The sequence below is a fragment of the Euprymna scolopes genome, chromosome 11 (assembly GCF_053919585.1).
Source record: "Euprymna scolopes isolate OS-2025 chromosome 11, ASM5391958v1, whole genome shotgun sequence".
Taxonomy (NCBI): domain Eukaryota; kingdom Metazoa; phylum Mollusca; class Cephalopoda; order Sepiida; family Sepiolidae; genus Euprymna; species Euprymna scolopes.
In genome coordinates this window covers 37,987,496-38,012,922 of record NC_136492.1, presented here as the reverse complement: position 1 = coordinate 38,012,922, position 25,427 = coordinate 37,987,496, and the positions used below count along the sequence as shown (strand labels likewise).

Sequence of the window (25,427 nt, the reverse complement as noted above, 5' to 3'; positions counted from 1 at the left end):
TGCCGAGGAGTGTTGTCTCTTTCTGATCAGGATCTGATCGCTTTCTTTAAACACCAACTACAAGCGAAGATCAGATGTGATAGAAGAAGGCTGCACCGCGCTGCATTTGACAGAAGATGGATACATGTAGCAAGTCTGTGTGTACGAAGAGGAGCCAAATTTGAATACGTGTTCCCCGCCTAGGTGTGGAATGCGCAGTTCTGTAAAGTAAAATTAAACAAGTAGCCTCTCAGCTAGCTGAGTGTGTGTTCCATCCCTCTCCGATTAGGAAGCCTCCAAGATACCCAACCCCTCCTACTTGCAATTTTTGTTTTCACCCCTTCCTCTAAATTTCACCCATCCTGGAGAGAAAGAAATACAAACTAACCCCCATCCCTTACCCACAAAATTTTCTTTTCTCCATTCACCCCCATCTAGAGGGCATCCCCACTTAGAGACTGACCCACAGAAGCGAGGTTCCTTTTACAAACCTAGTGGAACGGGCAATCAACTAGACGGGGTTGGGAGGGTCCTACTAATCACCTTTTGTTGAATTATTATCTTTTTTGTTTTTTACACGTCAATAAAAAATGTTTTAAAAATTGGGAGTTAAGTAGGACATCCCCCAGTACGAAAGGGTGAATGCGGTATTATAGTGAAAGAAGATACTAGCTGGGAGAAACTTTTGATTTTGTTTAGTTCTGGAGTGACAAGGATGACCAACGATCCCCACAATCCTCCTTTTGAGTTGGCCATGTGCCTAAGTTTTTTGTTCATTGTTGATTTTCACTGTATTTTTAACATGAATAAAGGATTTAATATCTCAAAGTGTAATACTGTTCTTACTACATGCTGTACTTATGTTTGTAACTTTGTGATAGAAAGTGGGGGATCACTTTTCTGTATTAATTTAATGTAAAATGATCACCCATTTTACAACCAGTCAGTCTCAAAGCCATTCAAGTCATTCCCCAGATCATTCAAGTTGTTTTTGAAGGATTCTAGTTATTTTTTAAGCATTCAAGTCATTCTTAAGTTCATTAAAGTCATTCTAAGTCATTTACTTTTTATTTATTTAAGTCATTTCAGCCCATTTTTCGGTCATTTATTTTATCTTTAAGAATTTCATGTCAATCCTACATTCACGCATTCATTCATTGCACGAGAGCATGTAACTAATGACTATCGGCCTTGTTTATAATAGTCTTGTTTCTAGCGTCATGTGCATTACATTCAGACGGGAAGGATATTTTAAACATTGTTAAACAATGTATAAACTCTGTGAATTGTGCCTTTATTTTTTTATAAAAATGTGTTTTTCTAAATTTTTATGGTGTCTTCTAATTATTACAATAGTCTTTTAGTAAGTTTTTATTCCTTGAACCCCTGAGAATTAAGGTATCTTTTTGTCATGTGTGTTACACCTTAGTGTCACGTGCATTACTTTTGCAAAATCTCATTGATCTCCAAAGTTCTGTGAAGTGAGAAAATACTCAAATTTGGCAACCAACCAGAATAAAGTATTTTCTTAATCTTAGTTTTTGTCCTAAGCAAATTAATCATTTGGTTTGGACCGTACCGTTCAGGCATTATAGCATAAACAATTTTCATTGAAAAGATTTCAAACATGCACAGGTTAGTGTAAAAAACCTTTATTTTTTTCATGTATGTATCATAAAAATATATCAAGTAGTTTTTTTGAAAACTGTTTTAATGGACACACATATATATACAAATTTTGGAGTAGAAATCTTTCGGACAGCATTCATTTTTCCAGCAGCAGTAATCCACGTTGATGACTTAGCGTTAAAAAAAACAAAAAAAAACGAAAAGGCCAGCTTAGTTTTCCATATGGTTGATAAAGAAATTTATTTTCTCAACATTTGAATATTTTAACTTGTGATGAAAAGAAAAATTAAATATTTTAATTTATTTTTAACATTTAGACAACAGACTATGCAACATGCAAAATATCTGTGCGTGAGGTCGCCAAGCTAATCAAGAACCTTGATTCCAGTAAAGCAACTGGCCCTGACGGCATTCCAATTATAGTGCTGAAAAAGCTTCAACCAGAACTTGCTCCCATACTTACAAAACTGTTTAAGCGTTGCCTTAAGGAGAAGTGTTTTCCAACATCCTGGAAAACCTCATCAGTATACCCTGTATTTAAGAATTCAGGTGATAAGTAGTCTCCCTCTCAGTGTAAAACAATAAATCTCCTATGTGTACTGAGTAAGTTGCTGGAATCCATATTAAATAGAGAAGTAGTCAACCACCTCAGCAAAAATAACCTTCTTAGTGACATGCAATATGGCTTCTGTTCTGCCAGATCTACAGCATATTTTTGCAATATTCTGGATTCTAATGGGGTATGATCCCACACAGTCGGACGATTCTATTTATAAACGATGCTGCTAAGAACTGACAAATCAAATTAATTCACGTTCTGCTACCAACCAATCAGAAACCAGAATTGCTTCATAAATATTAAACCTTTTCTGGAGCAATTTCATATGTTCTTTTCCCGGGTTTTGACACCGTAAGAATATTTTGTTCTGTGAAACTGTCTACTACAAACAAGTCACCTCCCAGGACTTGTGTGTAACAGCGAACCATCTGAAACTGTTCTGAAACTTAAAATGGCTTACACTTCTAGAGGTTATGCGCCCAGCGTGCGTCTTTATTTCGATGGATCCAAATCAAAATTCGAATTGTGGCAAGTTAAATTTCTGGGATATCTACGAATCCAAAAGCTACACAAAGTACTACAAACACAACCTGAAAACAGAAATAACCCCGACTTCATTGAAAAGAACGCAACTGTCTTTGCGGAATTAATACAGTGTTTAGATGACCAAAGTCTATCACTGGTAATGAGAGAAACCCTGGACGACGGCTGCAAAGCATTAAACATATTGAGAGAGCATTATTTATCGAAAGGAAAACCCAAAATTATTTCTTTGTACACTGAACTGACCTCTCTAAAACGAATGGAAGCCAAAACTATTACTGATTATATTATACTAGCAAAGATACCCGTGCTTCGCACGGAGCTTTGTTGCGCACTCGGGTACCAAAATCTGTGGGCACCTTTCCAGTAAGTTGATGTTGTAAGAGCAACGATTGCATAAGGTGATTGCATAAGGTGATTAACATTTTAACTACCTCTTGTAGTGACTGAAATTCAATCAGGAACTTCACAAAACATTTTCATCCAAAAAGGAAGGTTACTTGATGTTACATAGTAAATTTTTCATTGAAGTCATTTTCAACTCTTGCTTAAATTTTATCTTGCACATTCAATACTAAAAACTTACCACAATCAGATCATGTCAGTTTTTCCTCATATCCATTTCTCGAACTTTTCACTAAAGAGCCTCAGGGTAAACTACATTTCTGCTGCTTTGATTTGGAGCCAGAATGTAGAGTTTTTCTGAACTTCCTGTCCGGCTGATGGAGACGTAGAACATACCGTGACTGAAGCAGTCTGATGTCAAGTCTACGCCAATGGTGTTAAATGTCTGACCTTGACTTTTGTTTATGCTCATTGCAAAACACACCTTCACAGGAAATTGGAGTCTCCGGAATTTAAATGGAAGTACTGAGTCCGATGGAACTAAGGGGATCCTTGGCAGTAGAACGGTTTCGCCTTTGTAGGGACCACAGGAAATGGTGGCCTCAAGTACATTGGTGTGCAATCTGGTGATAACACATCTGGTTCCGTTTGTTATTTTTGGCGGTTCCAAGGATCGAAGAATCATGATTGGCGATCCAATTTTGAGATTTAAAATGTGTGGAGGCATTCCAGATATCTCCAAAGAGTTTAAAAACTCCACAGGGTAGTGAACAGCTTCATATTCATTAGTAGCTGAATCAACTGACTTGTATTGCTTTGTGTCTCCTGGAAATTCATCCATTATTGAATTGTTCAAATGATTCACATTGCTGTTTAATGGCGAAATAATAGCCCTCTCAGCAAGCCAATCCGGTGATTTTCCATTGTTTTGCAGGTCTGGGTACACTTTGTCTTTCAGTTGCTTCTGATTACCGACACATTTACCAAGCGCAGTTGGAATCTTAATTGTGTCAGGTGAAGAAGTGATAGGAAACTGACCATTACCGATTTGGAGAAGCAATTTTGAGAAGTCTGCTGCAGCTGTGTTATCAGAGATATAGGCTCTCATATTAGTAGTCAGTCTCTTCACTATAACGTGCCTCCAGAGATAGGATTGTTTCAAACTTGCATTGACAATGTTAGCCCTTGTGCCATTTTTAACCACTGGGAGGATTTGACGGAAATCACCGCAAAATAAGGTTGGAATGCCACCCATGGGATTCTTGTTTCCTGTGATGTCTTGCAGTGTTCGGTCAATTGCTTCATAAGCACTCTTGTGCGTCATTGGGGCTTCGTCTACAATGATTGCAGAGGTGTCTCTAATTACATTTGCCAAGGCTGAGTTACCAGTAATTTTGCAAACTGGCTGATCCATTCGATGAGTATCCAAGGGTACTTTAAAAGTGCTGTGAAGAGTGCGGCCACCTTGTAGTAGAGTAGCAGCAATGCCACTGAATGCTGTTGCAAGCACAATCTTTCTCATGGATCTAATCTTTGCAAGGATCAAATTGATTACAAAAGTCTTGCCCGTACCACCTGGAGCATCAAGAAACATCATGTTTTTGTTCATTTCACCTTGTGCTTCCAACATTGCCATGAATGAATTGTAAACTTCTCTTTGAGAATCGGTCAGTTTTTCTTGTATATTTTCTGCTTGTAGGGAAGTTCTTCAAGATTATAAGTAACTTCACGTTGATACTCTCTCGCGAGTCTTTCATCTCTCCCTTGCATTGGTGCAGGTAATCCATAGCTTGCCAATGGTTGACCGCACATAAGGAGAACTTTTTCTTCAATTAGACAAAGAGTTTTATTGTAGATGTCCTCATTAAAATCTGCTTCTGGATTGTTAACTTCTTGCCTGTATCTGTGAAGAGTGTCTTCAGATATTACATCACGAAAAGCCATCCAGATCTCAAGAGGATTTCTTGGCTCACAGGCTGTTAAAATTATCACAAATAGGCTTCGCAAATTTGAAGGTGATTGAGTGGCACTTGCCTCTCCTACTGCTTGATGCAAGTGATGGTCATTTTCTAGAAGGCCTCGAGCAAGGCACGCTGCTCTGTATGTTTCAAACACCTGACCATTGTATGCTCGCAAATTTTGAAATGAAGTTGGACCAGCAACCTCATTGAGCAACAGGCGTAAGAAATAACACTCCCCTGCTTTTGGACTAATCGTGTAGATTCTCCCAATGCATGGTGCCTTCCATACATCATCATTTTCAGTACCTTCAACTTGTACCCCACGCATTCTTCTCATCCATTTCTTTGTCGATTTGTTCCAAGTGTAAAACTCAGGGACTTCTACGTATTTGAGACCCCTTGCAAAGTCATCCTCATGGCAGAGTTGAAAAAATGCTGTTAAAGTTGTGGCAGGCGGTGGACCTTGGGCTCGTTCCAGAGCAGTATCAGCTGAGAACATGACACGCTGCCCATTTTCAAGATGAACAGAAAGTTGTACAATTGGGGGGAAATGTTCATGGATGGGATGTTCCAATATCCTCCAGGCTGCCTCTGAACTGCCGACATACCTTGCATTCTGGAACTGCTGGATCTCATCCACAATGTGACTTTGTACTTGGCCTTGTTGGTTAGCTGCTCCATCAGTTCTTTGTAGTTCAAACACTGCTTGATCACATCCTTTATTCACGTATTTGAGGACATATTTGATGCTTTGGATCGAGCTGCAAATTTCTACGTTAATGTGAGCGTTGAACTGCTGAAGGAGGACCTTGTTGTACGGAACAATCCACTGGTTTGTTATTTCTTGATTAACATACCGACCATTTCTCTTCATCCTTATTGTACCAGTCTGGCCTCCATCTTCCGGTTTTCTTCGCCTGTACTTGGGGTAAGAGTCTTGGCCTTGCTTGGTACACTGAAGAAATTCTTTTGGGTATTTTTTGGAACATTTGTTGTCAATCATACATGGACAATTTGGATTAAATGGTCCACAAGGTCCATGCACCATATGTGCCATCACTTTAGCATGAAGATCAGGATCTTCCTCTTTGTCAGGGATCTCTGCAGATATGCAGAGATCCATTTTTTCTGGTAGAAGTTTGTCCTCTGGGGCCTGCCAGGTGAGGATGTGTGCATGCGGCAGTCCTCTTTTTTGATATTCAATACTGTACAGGAAAGCCCTCAACCTGCCAAATCCTCCCTTTTTAATAAATTCAAGTAACTTTTTTAGCTTCTGCCTGAAAACCCTGGCAATAATATCTGGACGATCCTGAGGGTCTTGCCCTTGAAGACAATTTTCTGTAATTTCTGTCCACTTTGGATTTGTTGTGAACATGATGAAGAGGTCGGCTCGGCCCATTCGCCGAACATATGCCATGGCATCACTTTGACGCTCAAACATGTATCGAGGGCCTCCTGTATAAGTTGCCGGAAGTACAACTCGTTGACCAAACTGTTCTGGATTCCCATCCTCCCTAAGAATTGAATCTCTCAAGTTGCTATAATTGTCAGCTCTCAGGGTCTGTTGCTCACGCCTCAGGAACTGTAAACGTTCTGTTTCAATCTTGCAGTACACATCCACCAGCCATTGTTGAAATAGCCTTCGGTACCAGAGAAAATAGTTTCCAGGCCGAGTCATTAAATGGTACGAATAAAATTGCTGTTGGGTAACTTTTCGCCCATTGGATGCCTTCATGTAGATGTTGTAAGATGGAGAACCATAGGGGTACATTAACGGGTACATTAAAGTATCGTAGAGGGGATGTAGTTCGGAGATCCATTTTAATGTATCATTTCTAAAACGCAAGACAATATCCCGGTTAGCTGTTGGTTCATTCTCCATTAATATTCCAATCTCATACGTTGTTGTTGGAGCATTGAATCGCCGTGGATGCTCTTCTTGCGGCCTTCGGTCTTCCCTTATGACAACTTTATGTTCTACCAAGTGTTCTTCTTCAATCCTCTCCTTTGTTGTTTTCAGCTGACAAATAAAGCTGTTGTTCTCATGTAAAAATTCAGTCAGACTTTGGAGAATGTCTCTATTGAGTCTACTGTCATGTCCCCGATTATGTAGTTCCTCTTCCAGACTATCCAAGAAGTAGACTTGAATAAACTTTGCTGTTTCATCTTCAGGTGGTAAAAGACTCCCAATCTGGTGGCAAACCTGGCCTCGAATTCTAAAAGAAGGATTCCACCCATGTACTGCCGCAATTTTGTGACCAAATGATGTCATTGCAAAACAATTGTTATAACTGCGTAGATTTTGCAGAAAATCTTTAGAGATGGGACCATTGCCGGAGAGCAAATCTTGAAGCAACTGAGGCAGTGGTGGAAAGCTATCAAGCACAACTTTGCCAGAAGAACAACAACAACCAGGGGTTTCTCCTTTAAATTTTACAGCTGAGCAATGTTGACATACTTTGTCCATTTTTCCTATATCAGCTGTAGTGAGAGAGTCATTTTTGTTGTAGAGCAATCCTTTTCTATTGCAGTGTTCTATTTCATGGTGTCTCAAAGCAGTCATTCGTTGTCTAGCTGCCTCGTTTTCTGTCAATTGCTGGGGCAAAGTCATACTCTCTCTCCATGCAGTCTCTCGTTGTTGCCCTTGGTATAGGCGAAAGCTTCGTTGGGTTTCCGATTCATTCTGATGTCGTTGAGCCACTCTCAACTGACCTTGTGTACGTCTACTTACCTCATATAATTCATTCGATCGTAATATTGCTTCTCTTTCCAGTGCATATCTTTGCCTTTCTTGAATTTCATCTTGTGATGAATTTAACCGCCTTACAGCATGTCTAGTTCTGTCAGCTTCACGTTGGGTTTCTCTTTCCAAATCTGACAGTCTTGCTCTCCTTTCTCTTTGACGTATCCTGTTAAGTTCTAGACGTCTTTCTCTATCTGAATTGTTTTCATTGGAGCGAATTGCAGCAACTCTTAGTCTATTAGCTTCCAATCTTTCCATTCTTTCTTCCTCACTTTCGTTTCTACTTCGTTTGGGTGGCATAATTTCGGTTTTAAACGGAATTGTTTAACGATATTAATGATTGTAAATTAATTAAGCGTAAAGGAAATGTATACTAACTGAAATGGACGAACTATAAATAATATTTCTGAATAGTACAATTATAAACAATTATATTGTACCTATTTACTATGCCTCCCCACGGGACAGAGTTAGACACCAGGGTCGTTTTTTAACGTGGAGAAAAGGTACAAAAATAAAAATTGTCTCAGTCGTGAAGGATTTCTCCTCCACCGAAAGAGAACAAGAAAATGAAGTGCAGCATCTGAAGAACAGATACTACACTTTGATCTTGACCAAAAGGAATGAATAAAAGCGACCTACGTGTGACTCATTACTTCCGGGTGTAAACGTCACAGTCTAAAAGTAATAATTAAAAAAAAAAGTAAATGTAAAATAAATGTAATACCAACTTAGGTTAACTAAGTAAACAGTACAATTAAAACAGTTCTATTAAAACAAATAATTACTAAGATCTAGGTAATTGTTAGTCTCATTGTTATGGTTTTAAAGAAAAAAATGTGTAAAAAAAAGTTCTGCTTTTGTGAGTACGTGTATTTCTTTTAAATTACATAACCTTTTTATTTTATTATTTATATCTCTTTTAAATTTATATATTTTGTTAGTAAACTGGAAGAAATTCAGTTGAATAAAACCTTGTTCGTGTTCTTTACGTTAAACTCATATTTTTATAAAAGGTTCATCCGGTTTAAAGAAAGCACTAAGTTTAAATAAGACTGGAAATAACTAATTCAATATATAAATAGAAAAATGAAATAAATATAAGCTTTAAGTCTTAAGATAGTAATAATCAAAATGTAATAAATTATTTGTAGTTCAAATCTATGATAAGACAGGCTTTCGAAATAGGCTCGACCAGAAAGATTAAATTGGAACGAAATTATAATCTCCGTGCCATTTTCAAAACAACCCCACAAAAGTAACGGTATCCTGCAGTTGGTTAAAATGACAACGTTGGTTGTAAGAAAAATGTAAAAGAAAATGCGCTTATCTGTTTATTTTGACCTGTTTTATTTAATTAAAAAAAAATTGGCTATAACTGGAAGAGAGCGTTATGTTTTGGGGGTTGTTTAAAAAATAGAATGGAAATAAAGTTAGTTCCGTTTTAATTGTGTTTAATTGCGGCAAGCGCTAACAAAATCGAAAAATCACTGTTTACATTCGAAATGTTAACTTTTATAGGTTTACAGGTTTGCTGACAAGGCTGGGGGTGTTTAATACAATTATTTTACTAAATTGATTTTTTTCATTTAAAAATAAAATTATTTCTTTTTTAATAAAGTTTTATTTTAAAATATTTGTTTTTGTTTATTTATATAAAATTACGATAGTTGAATTGTATTCTTTCAATTATATTGGCAAGTAAAATATAAAAGATTAAAACGAAACGAAATTGAAATTTCCATTACATTTTCAATACAATCCCAAAACATAAAGCTTTGCTCGCCAATGAATTGTTTTGATAATATACGTAAAGTGAAATAAATCGAATATAAAATTAAATGAAAATATATTAAATAATTAAATGTTAAATAGATTTTGTAAATAGTACAGTTGAAATGATTAGAATATTTCCAATATGTAATAAGGTCGAGGTAATTAGTTAAAGAGATTTAATATAATGTGATATGCAAATGAGCATAAGTCATTCGATATGGGGGTGGTTTGTAGACTAGTATATAAAGAAATTAGGCATTGATTCTTATGTCTCCTATAACAGAAACATCCTAAAATGGGTTCTAATGTTTCTCTACCAGGAGAGATCTACCCTCTTACTTCCTTTATATTTCGTTGATGATGGAGAGCTGTACACACAGACAGAAACACACGAACCCTATTACTTTATAAAAATATAGAAGAGCCGAGACAACTGCAAATTCTTTAAAAATGTCTGGTGAAGTTATAAGTGACAGTTTGTTAATTTCCATGGTCCTTAAGGGATTACTGAGTGATTTCAAGCCATTTACCACCGTGATAACCCAGAAAGAAAAACCCATGACTTTTAGCCAGTTCAACGTAGCACTCAGAAGTTACAAAGAAACTGAAAAAATGATCACAGAAAAAAAAGAATCCACAAATATCATGAAATTTAAAAATACACACATAAAAACACCAAAAACGAATTATACCCATGCCAGAAATAAAAAACGCAACTTTGCCAAAAGCAGGTTTTTTCCTAAGAAAAGTACAAAAATTATTTGTTATAATTGTGGACGACCTAATCACAAGAGTTTCCAATGTAGATACAGGACTCAAAATGGCGACTACATTAAAAATGTAGAGAGCTCTGTTAGCGAACATACATTTTTATTTTTGTGTACATTTGATGCGTCAACAAGCAATAATAATTTTCTTGTCGATTGTGGGGCCACGGCACATGTGATTACAAAGGAATCTGATTTTATCAATTTTGATCCCAACTAAGCCACAAAATTATTTTGTAGAACTAGCTGACGGGAGTCGAGTCAATGATATCGTTTTGAAAAGAGGCAATGCGAAAATCTCGCTAAAGAACAATAAAGGTGAACTGTGTTTCTGTATTCTAGAAAACGCTCTTCTAATCCCAAAATTTAAACAAAATATATTTTCTGTACAAGCTGCCACAAAACAAGGTGCAAATATAAAGTTTAGCCCCAATAAATCAAAACTGGTATACCCGAATGGAACTGTATTCGACATTAAAGAAAATAGATTATATTATTTAAATAGCGTAGTCCCATCAAAAACCGCCTGCCATGATCTGTAGATTTTGTTATTGTTTTTTTTATTTAAAAAAATTTTTTTTTTTAATCTAAATTTATAAGCGATAAAAATAAACAGTATAATTAATCTAGGGATTATGGCCTAACGGTTAAGGCACCGGACTGTGGTAAACATGGTCTGAGGTTCGATCCCTAGAAACAGTTGAACTACGCTGACGAGAGGTAACGACCTTGAAACACGCGTGTACGTAGATTACTGTTTTTAAAAATAATAAATAAATAAAAATGTTATATATGTCCAAATTAAAAAGGGCGACTTTCTAAGTAAATAAAAAAATGAGCTCCGAGGCGGAGCCAATATTAACCGTATGTATCGCTTGAAAAAAAAAAAAAACAACAATAACAAAATCTAAATTTATAAGCGATAAAAATAAACAGTATAATTAATCTAGGGATTATGGCCTAACGGTTAAGGCACTGGACTGTGGTTCGATCCCTAGAAACAGTTGAACTACGCTGACGAGAGGTAACGACCTTGAAACACGCGTGTACGTAGATTACTGTTTTTAAAAATAATAAATATATATATATATATATATATATATAAGATCATTCAATAATCTATAAAACTAAAATAAAATATAATTTGAAACTACAATGCGTTTACGATGAGAATGACTTTAATTATAGCTACCACGTGCATTTAAAATCGACGCTTCAACCATTGATAACTGAATTTTTTTTATCCCAGCACACCCAACTAATATTCCGTCAGCATGACAAAATATATCAAGAAATCAGGATTTATTTTAACATATTCTATATAAGATATATATTTTAAATGTTTTGAATATTTTAACATATTCTATATAAGATATATATTTTAAATGTTTTGAATATTTTAACATATTCTATATAAGATATATATTTTAAATGTTTTGAATATTTTAACATATTCTATATAAGATATATATTTTAAATGTTTTGAATATTTTAACATATTCTATATAAGATATATATTTTAAATGTTTGAATATTTTAACATATTCTATATAAGATATATATTTTAAATGTTTTGAATATTTTAAATTGGTCATTCGAAAAAGATATGTGATCGTTCGTGAATAGTTTTATTCATCGCATGCCGTCATTGTTTACGTTGAAATGTTGCCTAAAAAAGTACTCTCTCGGAGCAGTATTCATCTAAAATTAATTTAATATAACGATAAGACATTAATATTAATTTTATATAAGATTATATGTCATATTTGCCACGTATATCTTGTTAAATTAAAATTTTTTTCGCAAGTCAGTTATGGCGAATTCACATGTTACTGTACTGTTTATTTACAGTCGTTGATTAACTCAATTTTGTCTCTTTTCGAAAACGGTATTTCTGTTATGAATAACTATACTAACATTTTCTTCACCTACTACGGATATTCCGCTTTTCCAACCTTTTTATTTTTATTATTTTTCAAAAATTATTTTGTAATGAAAATATTTACACAATAATGGGGCATTTTTATTCAAGTTGAAGTAAAATATCTTGAAAAATACACTATTTTTTAATATTATTTAGGCTAGCACCTGAATACAGTCGCAATTTATAACATAAGCAGCATAATGTTCTGTAGTGATGTAGGGTATCAGGATTTACGATATGAAGTTTAACCGAAGACCTCCCCCCTCCATGCTATTTTCCGGGGCACAGTGGGTATAAAACTCTGAACCAACATTGCTTTGTTTGTTTGTTTTTCTATTAAATAACATAACATGCTCATTCTGACATCAGAAGGCAGTACTAAATGAATGATATTTTTCTGTAAATTAGGCGCATGTATACATATGATCATTTCTCCCTACTATAAAAATATTGAAACTGATAAGAAAATATAGGGCATAATTGATGGAGCAGTTATCCAAGTATTACCTTCACAGAATGTGAAAAATAATGGATTTCTTTTAATTTTGTTTTTCGAGAAGTTGATGTACAAACCCATTTACAACAATGTTTCATGGCAAAAGGACGTGGGAGAAGGATGTCATTACCTAAAGTGGAATGTTCCAATAAAGTTATTCTTCAAGTTTATTTCCTGAAGAAAAAATATGAGGAATCATGGGTTACCTCTATCACCTGGCTTCAAAAATTGTTACCAGTTTATCTTACTGATAAGTGAAAAACCTTAGTCTAGAGAACTTTAGTGCCAGTTCAGGCTTGCTCAACAGCAGATCGTCCCGCATTCTACACCAATGTCAATATAGATTTCATAGGTAAGTACTATAGATTTGACAAGGATATTTGAAGTTCCTCCAAAAATGTATGATTGAATATGCAGTAAAAATTGCATTTATCTTTTCAGGTGGAAGTTGTCAGAAAATAGGATTAACATGCAGTGTTGTTTTGGAACCCATGCTGCTGAAGTGAAAATGGCATGTCACTTGAACTTTACAAGTTGTTCAGTCAAACTCAATTGTTCAGTCAAACTCAATTGTTCAGTTTGTTCAATGGTCATTCTAATAAAAAGGATCATGTGGATAATAGGTTGAGGAAGGAAAAAAAAAGAAAACTAAAGTTAGAAACTTTCCTACAGAATCCTTTTTTTGAGAAACCTAAAAATAAAATCACTGCCATGATGCAAATCAAGAACATTCAAATGAAATAGAAATATATTTAAAACAGCAAGAAACTGAGAACAGGACAATCATAAAACAACTTACGGATGCAAAGAACATGTGTCTGACTTTGCAAGAAAAACTGAAAATAATGGAGGAAATATGCAGGGGGGAAAAATGTACAAATGGAGGGGATTTGGCATGCAATAAACAGTGCAAAGAAGACAATAGTAAAAAAAGACTGTATTATCAAGCAGACGAAAGAAAATCTCAAAAATATCAATGAGAAATATCAGAAATTGAAAAATGAAATTTCCCCCAGAAAGATCAGAGCCATGAAAAGAAAAGAATCCTATCTCAAAATGAATAAATTAAAATTATTTTTATAACACCCATAAGGACTCTATGGACTTTGCTTTCCTAATAATGATTTTGTCCCTCTCTTTTCTAACCCTAATTTTCAACTAAATTACAAATAAATCCACACACTGACTCACTATGAAGACTTGGAACTGACTGGATGTTTCTTCACATTTCACAGATAGTCTTTCTGAAGATGCTGATTAAACTTGGCGAAATGCATGAAAATGCACTTTTTTCAAAACTCAAAGTGTCATAGTGAAGAAAAATGTAGTAGGAAAAAAAGAAATCAGGAACACAGGATAGGAAATAGTATCGCCCACCTCTAGAAGAGAGAGATTTCTTGGCTGTAATAGCTGTAGAGAAAAAAGAAGCAGAAAAAAACAAACAAAAAAAAAACTTGCTTCTCGCAGAGACGTGGTTCGGCACAAAGAACAATCCAATCGCCAGAACCACCTACACACAATCTGCCGGACACACCTTACTGCTTTCCAGCGTCTTGCCTTTATAGCGGCCGGGAATTATCCATTTGCATAATCGCGCGAGAGTAGACATGATTCTACGAGAATTGTATGGGGGTCAACGCTAATAAATACCCGTGGATGCCATCTTAGAACTCTCTCTTCCGCTCAGCCTGAAACACAACAGACGTATCCGAGGTAAGCTCTCTATTTCCCGTCATTTCGGTTATTGCTAATTCTGCTACACATAGTTGACAAAGTATTCATTCTATTACTTCCAAATAAAAAAATAGGCTTCCTCATGGTATAATCTTAATGTGGTATTTGAAATATCGGGCTGATATGACTATTGTTCTTGGTTTTATGGGAGTTCAACATATGAGCTTTGGGCCATTTTCATATTATCTGGTCAGATTTGTTCAAGATGATTTGCATGTTTCAGGTAGGGATTATTGAAGAAATATGAAGTTGTACCATCAGCATTTGCATCATACATTATTCTGATTGCACATTGAATAAGGCTGTTGATTTTTAGCTGCTATATTTCATTATTTTACCAAATATAGGACTCCAAATATGGCATTCTGTTACGATTCAAAATGACCAAATAAATTACAAAAAAAATTAAACAAAAATCTGTTAAAATTCAATGGTTTGAGATATTTTGATAAAATAAAGTGTTAGATTCCATAATTCATGTAAATTCAGAATATGTAATCAAAATACAACTAGCATTAATTTAAAATTTTCGTCTGTTATACCTATTGTAAGCCTACATGTAGCAATACACATGAAAAAATTGAAATAGCTTGAAATATTTCAATATTGGTATGCATAGAAAGAGCTTGATGAGCTAAGAAAGAATCTTTTTAAATTTTTAAAGTCTGATTAAAATTAAGGAAGTTATGGCTATTTTTGTGCCTCACACGTTTGGATATTTTTCCCTCTAAGACCATATGCGTTTCGTCACATTTTTTACACTACTTTTTCAGTAAAAATGTCATATCTTTGTTAAAACACAAGACTAAGAAATGAAATTTACCATATAAGTGTATTTTTGTACAAGGAATCAGAATATGCAACTGAAAATCTCCCAAAGTTTATGGTTTCCAAATAATTTGCAGTAAATGTGCATAAATATGCAGCAATTCCTTAAAAATGCCATGTATCCATAAACAGAAAAGAAGTTGGAGAACTCAAAGTTGAATTGTAATGTGCTTTATGTACAAAAAACTTAAATCTCAACATAAGACCATTTAAAAATGAATATATTGCAATATTTCTTTGGTATTATTGTAGATTAACACCTTCTGTTTAACCCCACTCAACTCCTTCTGACCACCCCTCCAAAATGTGATTCTACCTTTTTAGGAAATTATGTATAAAATGCCATGAAAAACTTTAATGAAAGATAAACAAATTATTTTAGAATTGAATGTAAAATAATTTCCTATTACAGGTCATTCTAGCATTTTAGGGCAGTTAACTGTTTTTTTTCTATGGGAAAATATGCATGCTTTTTTTTTTTTTTTTTTTTTTAAGATGATTATGTGTAGTTTTAAGAGGGTTTCTATGCAATGAGAATATGGGGAGGGTTGCCATTCGGACTTTGAATTAATTGTAGGGCTAAGGAAAATTATGTGTGAACATACTGAAAACTTGACAGAGACAAAGCTAACAAAAACAATATTAGAGGGGGGAGCAGTTAGTTTCACAAAAATTTAATGTAAAATAATTCACCATTTCCTGGCCATTCTAGCATTTTAGGACAGTTAACCAATTAATTTTTATGTGTATTTTTCTTTAAGGAAGGATCTATTGTTTGTTTGTTTTAGATGCTTGTATGTGGCTTACAGAGGTATTTTGTTGGGGGGGCTTGCCACTCGAACTTAGTGTTATTGTTAGGGTTAAAGAGTGTTTTAGGAGGAGACTTGCCACACATAATTTGGATTAAAGGTGAAGTTAAGAGAGCTTTTTTTCAAAGAGAGCGTTCATCACTCATATTTACTGTTAGCGGTTCATAATTATTGGCTTTTGAAAATGTTATGGATTAAATTTGGAATATCACATTACTATTAAATATGTAAACTTATGTAAATAAGGATGTGAAACTTTACAAGAATTAGGACAAACAGACAAAAATAATTTCTAACTGCTTTTAAAATTTCAAGAATATTGATATAGATTTTGAGGGTTTGTATTACTATACATATAGATTCGAAAAAGTTGTCAAAAAAACAAATATATAACAAATAAATGTTATCAAAAGCAAGTTACTTTTCTACCTAACTGGATAATTTTTTAGTGTTTTTATTTAATGTAACATGTTTATTCAGCTTGAAAACGGTGTTTACCGATGTTTTGGAAAATTTAAAATGGCGCCCGACTCTCTTGAAACGGTAAGCTTGGGGAAAAGAGTTAAAAATAAAAAAGTAGACAAAATACTGCTAGAAACTCGCTCAATATATGTTACCGTGACATAGGCTGACATATATTCGGTGAGTTTTTAACAGTATTTTGTATAGTTTTTTTTTATTTTTAACTCCTTTTCTCAAACTTACCGTGTCAAAGAGAGTCGGGCCGGGCGCCATTTTTAATTTTCCAATACATCGGTAAACACTGTACGTTTTTCGAGCTGAATAAACATGTTACATTAAATAAAAACACTAGAAAATTATCCAGTTAGGTAGAAAAGTAACTTATCTTGCCTTTGATAACATTTATTTGTTATATATTTGTTTTTTGACAACTTTTTCGAATCTATAAACGAGATTTTGATACTTATTTTGATTTTGAAGAAAAAACATTTGTGGCTGTTCGCAGTAGAACATTGTTTTAATTCGCTGTTCAAAACTAATTTAAAGAATAAAAGTGCATGCAAGCTATATATCTACAAAAGTTTATTTTGTTTTTTTAACCATGTTTTTAAATTTGACGAGAAATGTGAGAAATTGCAACAGATTCATAATGCCGAATTGGTTGGGATTGTTGTTATTATACATTCTGAAAACCGAATAGTTCTAAACTAATGTTATTCTGATAACAAAATAGCTCTAATTAAAACATATAAGAACATTTATATTCATATTTTCATGTTTTTCTTAATTCGTTCTTGAATAAAAATTAAAGCACGCGTGTTGTTTACACTGTACTATCGCTGATTCTACAGGCTGGAGCTGCTGCTGCTTCTAGTAATACTAACTTCATTTGACCAAATTCGAGAAATAGAAACAATTTTTTTTTCGGGTAGGTCCTTTTAAATTATCAATTACCGCGGTCCTACTCAACATAAAATAATACTTTTAATTGATAAAGATAGTAAAAAGATTGATTTACTTACTACTGGGTGTCCGAAGAATTTTTTTTTCAAAATGTTCGATACTCGTCATATTAAAGTCTTATTTTTAACATGACAAAAAAAGAAATGGTCAAAAATATTTCGGACACTTGACAGTATTAAGATTAACACCTCTTCTAATTGGTTCCCAAATTTCATGACGAAATTCTTCATACAATCACGGTACGGACCTTTAGAAAACAGGGGGGGGTCATTACAAAACCTTACCGAAAACGCCATTTTATGACGTTCAGATTTTTATCACTTTATTTGCTTAAAACTCTTAAAATATATAATGTACATTCATATTTATTAATTCATTTGAAAGTATATTCATTTCCGAACAAAACAGTAGTAATTTGAAGACTTGAAGTGCTTTGGTTTAAAAAATATGGCTATTTTAGTAGAACTACCTTGAAATCTGTGATTATCCAAAGCGTTTTTTCGTCCGTGTGTATTACTAATACATGGCCTCATCAACGAGACGATTTCATTTCTATAATGATTTCTCCCTCAATCGAACAACGTTCAACATCAGAGCCGATGCGTATTTTGCTAATGGGGTAGCACTCGTGTATGTCAGCCATTGAGACATTTTGATACAATAAATGTTTTGGTTTTCAAATATTTTGTGTTCGGAAAAAAAATCTTGGGCACTTCTGCATGCCAGTGACATGAGGCTAATGTGTGTATTTTAGTTTCAAGAACCGCCGACAGGTGTCACTTGTCAGCCAAAGAACAGGGGGTCCATAACTCTTCCTTTTTCTTGTAGAAACCCCTGTGCGTGCAAACCAAAATTATATTTTGCTACATTTTTATACAATCTTTCTATACAAAAATAAGAAAAAAATTATTCTTAAACCTCTATAAATGTTCCAGGTTTTTTTTTAAAATCATATTTTGCTACATTTTTATACAACCTTACCGTAAAAAACAAAAGATAATTCTACAATCTGTTTCATGTTTTTATCAAATTTATTATTTTATTAGATTTATTATTCAGAGAATATAAAAAAAAAAAAAAATCAAAAATCGGTAGTGTTGGAATATTTTTGTACCAATAATAGTACATCCCCCCTATTTACATTTATTATTTTTATCTGGTTCTCATATTTCATTTTTTGTATTTCGTATCTTTTTTTATTCTTAGTTTTGTACATTTTGGGTTTGTACGAAACTCCCTTTAATTTGAAGAAAAGGGAAATGCTAGCTCCTCAATGACGTCACAAGCCCAGCGCGAGATTCGCCCTCTTTTGAAAGTCCGGCGACGAGGATATTGGACTTCGTTTCATTGTCCGGCGCTGAAAATGGAATTTTGACAAGCCTCCTTCAAAGAAAAAGACCCGGCAAGAATACCCCAGACACGCGACGAGGTGAACTTATGAAGACATTATAATATGTGGCTATGGTTTGCACGTATTTGGAAGGAGTGTAATATTTTAAAAGACCTTATATTACATGGCTACAGTTTGCACATAATTGGAAGGAGTATAATGATTTAAAAGGACTTTAAACCGAGAAAAAAAGAAAAAAGCATGTGCCTGACTGGCTTTCAATTTGTAAGTACGCTCTTAAAATTTATTACATATGAGAGTGTGATTAGGGACTACTATTTTGAATCTTATTATTGTGTTTGTTCATGGATACGACATTTTAATATAAGAACCAGTGTTATCTTTTTCATTATATGTTATCTTGGCGTTCTTTGAATTTAATGCCTGCAAAGGGAAAAATTTGCATTTTTATATAATTTCATATAATTTTATTGTAAATAAGATCTCTTCTTCGTTTTGAAACAAGACCTTTATATTTTATTCTTTACCCCCCCCTTTTTATTTCATGCTTTTATTTTTTTTCAGGCTAGTTACTTTTGCGTCGAATTTATCTGGAAACAAGATAAATTTCTGACAGTAGAGTGGGTTTTTTTTAAGTGAAATGGGATCATTTTTCACCTACGGTGGCCCATATTTACTAACTTTCGTTTGCAGCACGCAATAGAAAGAGACATTAATTCCGGCGCTTAAAGCCACTGAAGATGTCAACTCGAAGAAAAGCAGACACTTGTCCCTCTTTTTTTCAACTTTATTTGAAAAACATCTGATGTCGCGGTTTTAGAATCCTTGCTTAAAAAAGTATTGTATTTAAAAAGGACATGGAATATAAAATATAAATATGGATAAATTCTTAACAATGAAGAATTAGTATCATTGATTAGTATTTTTTATAGGTAAGTGATTTTTTGGAATTTATATATATATATTATATTCGAAGTAAGTTAAAATTTGTTGATTTTATTGAAATCTTTTTTAAAGAAAACAGAATTTAAAAAACAAATATTGCATAATTTGCTATTAAACCAGTTATTCTTTTTTTAAATTTGGTCTTTGCTCCTTTAATTGAAAAAAAAAAAAAAAGGTTTGAATTACATTTTTCAAGTAGTTATAAACTTCGAATTATTCAAGTTTTTATTACGTATTTTTAGTGGCGATTTCTGACACTGCTATAGATTTGCTTACCGCGCGTATAAACATGGCCGCCAAAGAATTACAGTGCATAATAAGGTCTTCATATCTCGATAACTACTTATCTCTGCAAAATGTTAAAGTAATTTTCGTATTCAGCATAGTCGAAAACCTATAAAAGTAATTTTAAAGAAAATTAAGGTACTTGTACAGTTTAGTCAAGACATTAAAAAATGAAAATATCGAAGAAATTTTAAATTGTATGTATCCGTTATGAGACGAAGTTCTCTGAAAAAAAATTCACTTAATTTCATCAAGTATTTTTTTTTTTTTTTACAGCGAAAAAACAATTTGTTATAATACCGAGCAAAATGTTCGATTTTTAGGAAGAAAAGCTAGTATTAGAGATGGTTATCTCCCTTTGTCATTTCTAAAATTCAAACAATTTTTTTTTTAAATCCAAGATGGCCGCCTTCAACGAGCTCTCATAAAAACGCTGTAAAAAAAAAAAAAACTACTTGATAAAATTAAGTGAAATTTTTTTTCGGAGAACTTCGTTCTATAATGCATACATACAATTTAAGCTTTTTTTTTTTTCGATATTTTCATTTTTTAATGTCTTGACTAAACTGTATAAGCGCCTCTGGGAATAATAAAAATAAAGTTCGTTTCATTTTGTTTTCGAGTTTCCGATTCGATTTTTAAGTTTGATGGACGCGGACGATTTTTTTTTTTTTTTAGCCATGATTTTGGTCAGGGTATTCCGACATGGACGGTTACCAGAATTTGAACTGAACCGTTTTTATTTATTTTATCGATAATCTAAGTTTTAGGTTAACAGCAACAAAAGTTTGGTTCGGTTCAGAAACATATACTCAATAATTCAATGACCAGATGACACCGTATTCAATAATTTAGTAAGAAAGTTAAGCTGAACGGGGTTTAAATTTCAGACAATTTTATTGTAAATATATATATATATATATATATATATATATATATTCTTTTTAAAAACATAGCCCACCATGAATTGCAAAAATCTAAATATTTACTTTACAATGTCTAATTGAAGACGGAGTAGGCACAACAATAATAATAATAATAATAATAATGCATTCATTATTGTTTTGTGCCCGCTCAGTCTTTTTAGATATAATAATAATAAAAAAGTTTTTAAACACATAAAATCTTCAAGTTCGCAAAAAATAATGATAATAATAATGGGTCAAATAAATTAAAAACAAAATAACTCGTACAAATAAATAAAACATTCTTACCGGAGATGAGAAAATATGCGGAAATATATATATATTTCTTTTGAAAAACTTGACAACAGTAAAATGTTCTAAAATGAAAGTAAGCTACTTATAGAAGACTAATCGAAAATAAAACAAAAACGTGGAAGACGATTCCGGAAGTGTCCGGTGACATTTTACGATCTTCTTGACGAGACCGGATATAAAAAGAAAATTAGGACTCGCTTTTTGTATTCCATTTTACTTCAGACGAAGTAATTTGCCTTAAGTGATCACGAATGTGTCCACGAAATTAAAAATACGTCGCTTATCCAGATTGGCACTTATGATGGCAATTAAAAGTGAGGAAAATACAGAAAAGTCTGTATAATATACATCCTCGTGGCCAACGTACACGTTACGAGTCCCCACCCCCATTGCTAAATAGGCACCGACCCGGCTATAAGGTTGAACGCGACATGCTCTGTTATTTCTTCATCTTTCTAGCCATCCCGGTGCTCGGAAAACTCGTCCCGGGAAAACTCGTCCCGGGAAAACCCGTCTCGGGAAAACTCGTCCCCTTTCGCTAGGTAGGAAAACTCGTCCCGTATTGAATAAATATCGATTGAAAACACATTTTATGATCGTTCTTGAAGGAGATATTGTTTTTTAGAATAGACTATAGTCCCCCCATAATATTTAAAAAAAATATTTTTACTTGTTTAATTTTTTTTTTTTTTTTAAATAAAATTGATTTTCTAAGTGTCCATTTTCTACCTTACTGGCTAAGTTCTTAGTGGTTTCACTTATTTTAAAGCGTTTATTATGTTCATACAAAGTTAATACCAAATGGGGTTAACTTTTACACAGGTTAGTTAACCCTGTAAAAGTTAAATCGTTAAAATAAGAACCCAAAAAATTGTAATTAACTTTGTATGAACATAATAAACGCTTTAAAATAAGTGAAACCACAAAGAACTTAGCCAGTTAGGTAGAAAACGGACAATCGATTTTATTTAAAAAAAAAAAAACCCAAAAAACATTAAACAAATAAAAATATTTTTTTAAAAATATTGGGGGGGGGGCTATAGTCTATTTTAAAAAACAATATCTGTGTTTTCAATCGATATTTATTCAATAAGGGACCAGTTTTCCTATCTAGCGAAATGGGACGAGTTTTCCCGAGACGAGTTTTCCGGAGACGAGTTTTCCGGAGACGAGTTTTCCCGAGACGAGTTTTCCCGGGACGAGTTTTCCTAAATTCAGCCATCCCTCCATCCAGGTGTTTTTCTTTTTTTTAATGGATTTTGCCATATTATTATTATTTAAGAAGTTTTGATAACTGCATCAATGCATTTCTTCAATTAGTACGAATTAAGGCAGAAAAAAAAACTATGTATGTTTCTAATACAAACCCATTTTGGGTTAACTTTTACGGATAGGGTCCCGACGTCCCGTCTCGTTCGGGAAGAAGCCATCTGACGTAGCGGTGTGAAGGCGAAAAATTACCCCCTTCAATAAAGTGCCGAGTTGTTAACTTAAAAAAGAAAACAGTTCAAATAATTAGAATTTTTTATTTTAACAGTAATTATTTGAAATTAGAATTAAAAAAATAAATAAATAAATAAACAGTTCAAATTTAGCTGTTTTCTTAATTATGTTTTACTCCCTCATAAATTCCACAAATAATTAGAATTTTTGATAATTCAACAGTTCAAATACTTAGAATTAAAAAAAAAATAAACAATTCACATAATTAGAATTTCAAAAAACAGTTCAAATAATTAGAATTTTTGATAATTCAACATTTTCAAATGTTGAATTAGAATTTATAAAAAATAAACAGTTCAAATTAATTAGAATTAAAAAAAAAAAAAGAAAACAGTTCACATGATTAAAGTCTTTATAAGAAGTACACAGGTTAGTTAACCCTGTAAAATTCTGTGATTTGTTTCACAATATTTGTCAAAGCATTGCTCTCCGTGCGACCATATTGTTGTCGCTACATAAACTCGTCCAAATGCGATGGTAAAGTTGAGGATGGTGCACCATACATTGTTTTCAATCTCTGCTTACACACCATCCACTGCACTTGAGGGTTAGGGTAATTTTCTGCTTCGACACCGCTTACGCCAGACGGGTTTTCCTCGAACTCAAAATAAGGCAGGACGTCGGGACCCTGTCCGTAAAAGTTAACCCCATTTTGGAACCACTCGGCGTTTTTAGGCTAAATTTCGTGAATTTAGCTGTTTTTAAATTATTTTTTTATTTATTTATTTTTTTTGTTTGTTTGTTTAAGCATTTTGGCCTTTTATTTGGTACTCTTGCATAATTTGACCCGGATCCTCCTGATTTCCCGACAAGCCCAGATTGGGCGAGACCGGTAATCATCGGCATCCACCAAGCTTGTTCAAATGTTGAAACGCTAAACCAACTTTAGTTTGTAACTGTAAGCAGACGACAATCGAATTGGAAGAAAGTAACTGTAGCAGAATTAGCAGTAACCAAAATGAGAAATAGAGAGCTTACCTTGGATACGTCTGTTTTGGGCTGAGCGAAAGAGAGAGTTTCAAGATGGCGTCCATGGGCTTTTATTAGCATTTACCCAATGTAATTATCGTTGAATCACGTCTGCTCTCGCGCGATTGTGCAAATATGTCGTTCCCGGACGCTATAAAGGCAGGACACTGGAAAGGAGAGGGGGCGTTCTGCAGATTGTGTGCAGGTGATTCTGGCGAGTAGATTGTGCTTGTTACGACCCACGTGTCTGCGAGAAGTGAGTTTTTTGTCCCATCAGTTTTTAGTTGTATTTTTTTTGTTTGTTTTGCCTACTACATTTTGTTTCAGTAACTACTGAAAAAAAAAAAAATGATAGCCATGGAAATAAATCTGTGCATGATTGAAAAACAAATGGAAACGCCGATGCAGACAATTTCCTTTTGTCAGGAAAAGAAATTGCTTTCTCAAAGAATAAAATGCAACGAATGTAATCATAAATGTTTACTAAAAAAAGAAATTGCGTAAAGGGTACTTGTGCATTTAATGAACCAGACGTAACTTAGCATTTGCTCGGCTTTGTCCGACGCATGACGTCAACAGCCGGATATAACCGAGCATTGTCGATTAAGCAGACGAGAATTTCGCTATCAATTGGAAGAGTGTCACAACTTAAGAAACGCTTATTTGAAGAGAGTTAAAAAAAATTTTGTTTTAAAAAGATAACTGACGAAATAATAATGAATATTACAAACCTTGCAGACCAGCTCCAGACCCCAGAGGCTGCACTAAACTTTTGCCAGCAACGAAAATTGTTGGCAGAAGAGAAAAGGTATTTACATTTTGACCAGGATTGTGTACTTGCAAAGAGAACAAGCCTTTCCGACGGTTATGGTTGGAGGTGTAGAAGTGTAACATGTCGTCGATGGACCTCCATTAGTATTGGGACCTTATTCTCAAAATCCCGACTAACCATCGCATGTATAATAAAAATAATATACTTATGGGCATTCGAGATGGCATCTACAAAAAATCTCCATCGCGAATGTGGGTTACGTTCTCGTCACACAATTGTGGATTGGAAAATTTTCCCGCGTGATATATACAGGGACTATTTTCTTAGGAATCCCCGGCAGATTGGAGGCCCAGGCCATATGGTAGAAATCGACGAGTCCGTTTTTAACTTCTGACACCGGTGGTCTGGGTCTTCGGTGGATACGACCCCCGCCGAAAAGGAGGGTTTCTTGGTCACTCTACCAAATAGGAATGCCGAAACCCTCCTTCCACTAATGAATAAAAAAAAGTCCTTGTTTCTGGCGAAAAAAAATGTACAAATAATCCTTGTTCCTGCCCCCCCCCATGCTTTTTATTGTCCTTTTTTAGGCTTTTTACATTTATTTGACATAAAGAGTTGCAAAAAAAAAAAAAAATATTAACTTTTACGTGTTTAAGACATAGACAATGTTTTTTTACGTTAAAAATTTAAAAAACAAAAAACAGTTCAGACAAAAAAGTTTCCTATTATTTAACAAAAAAAAAAACTTGTTTTATATGTATTTATTTTGAAAACAGAAAACAGTTTCAAACAATAAAAAAAAACATAAATGAACGGTAGGTTTTTGCTTTTTACTTATTTAATTTTTTTATGTTTCTACATTTT

The 25,427-nt window shown here is 33.9% G+C and overlaps 1 protein-coding gene across 3 annotated transcripts in view; it reads right to left on the bottom strand.

The window, feature by feature from the left end:
- Nucleotides 1-21,776, bottom strand: part of LOC145287837 (kidney mitochondrial carrier protein 1-like) — a 350,123-nt gene extending 328,347 nt beyond the window's left edge. The window contains exon 1 of one of the 3 annotated variants that reach the window (XM_080135708.1): nucleotides 21,314-21,776. The gene's annotated coding sequence lies outside the window, so the exon portion shown is untranslated. The remainder of the gene's footprint in view (nucleotides 1-21,313) is intronic. The other 2 variants (XM_080135709.1, XM_080135710.1) reach the window with 2 other exon arrangements.
- Between the last annotated feature and the right edge of the window lie 3,651 nt (nucleotides 21,777-25,427).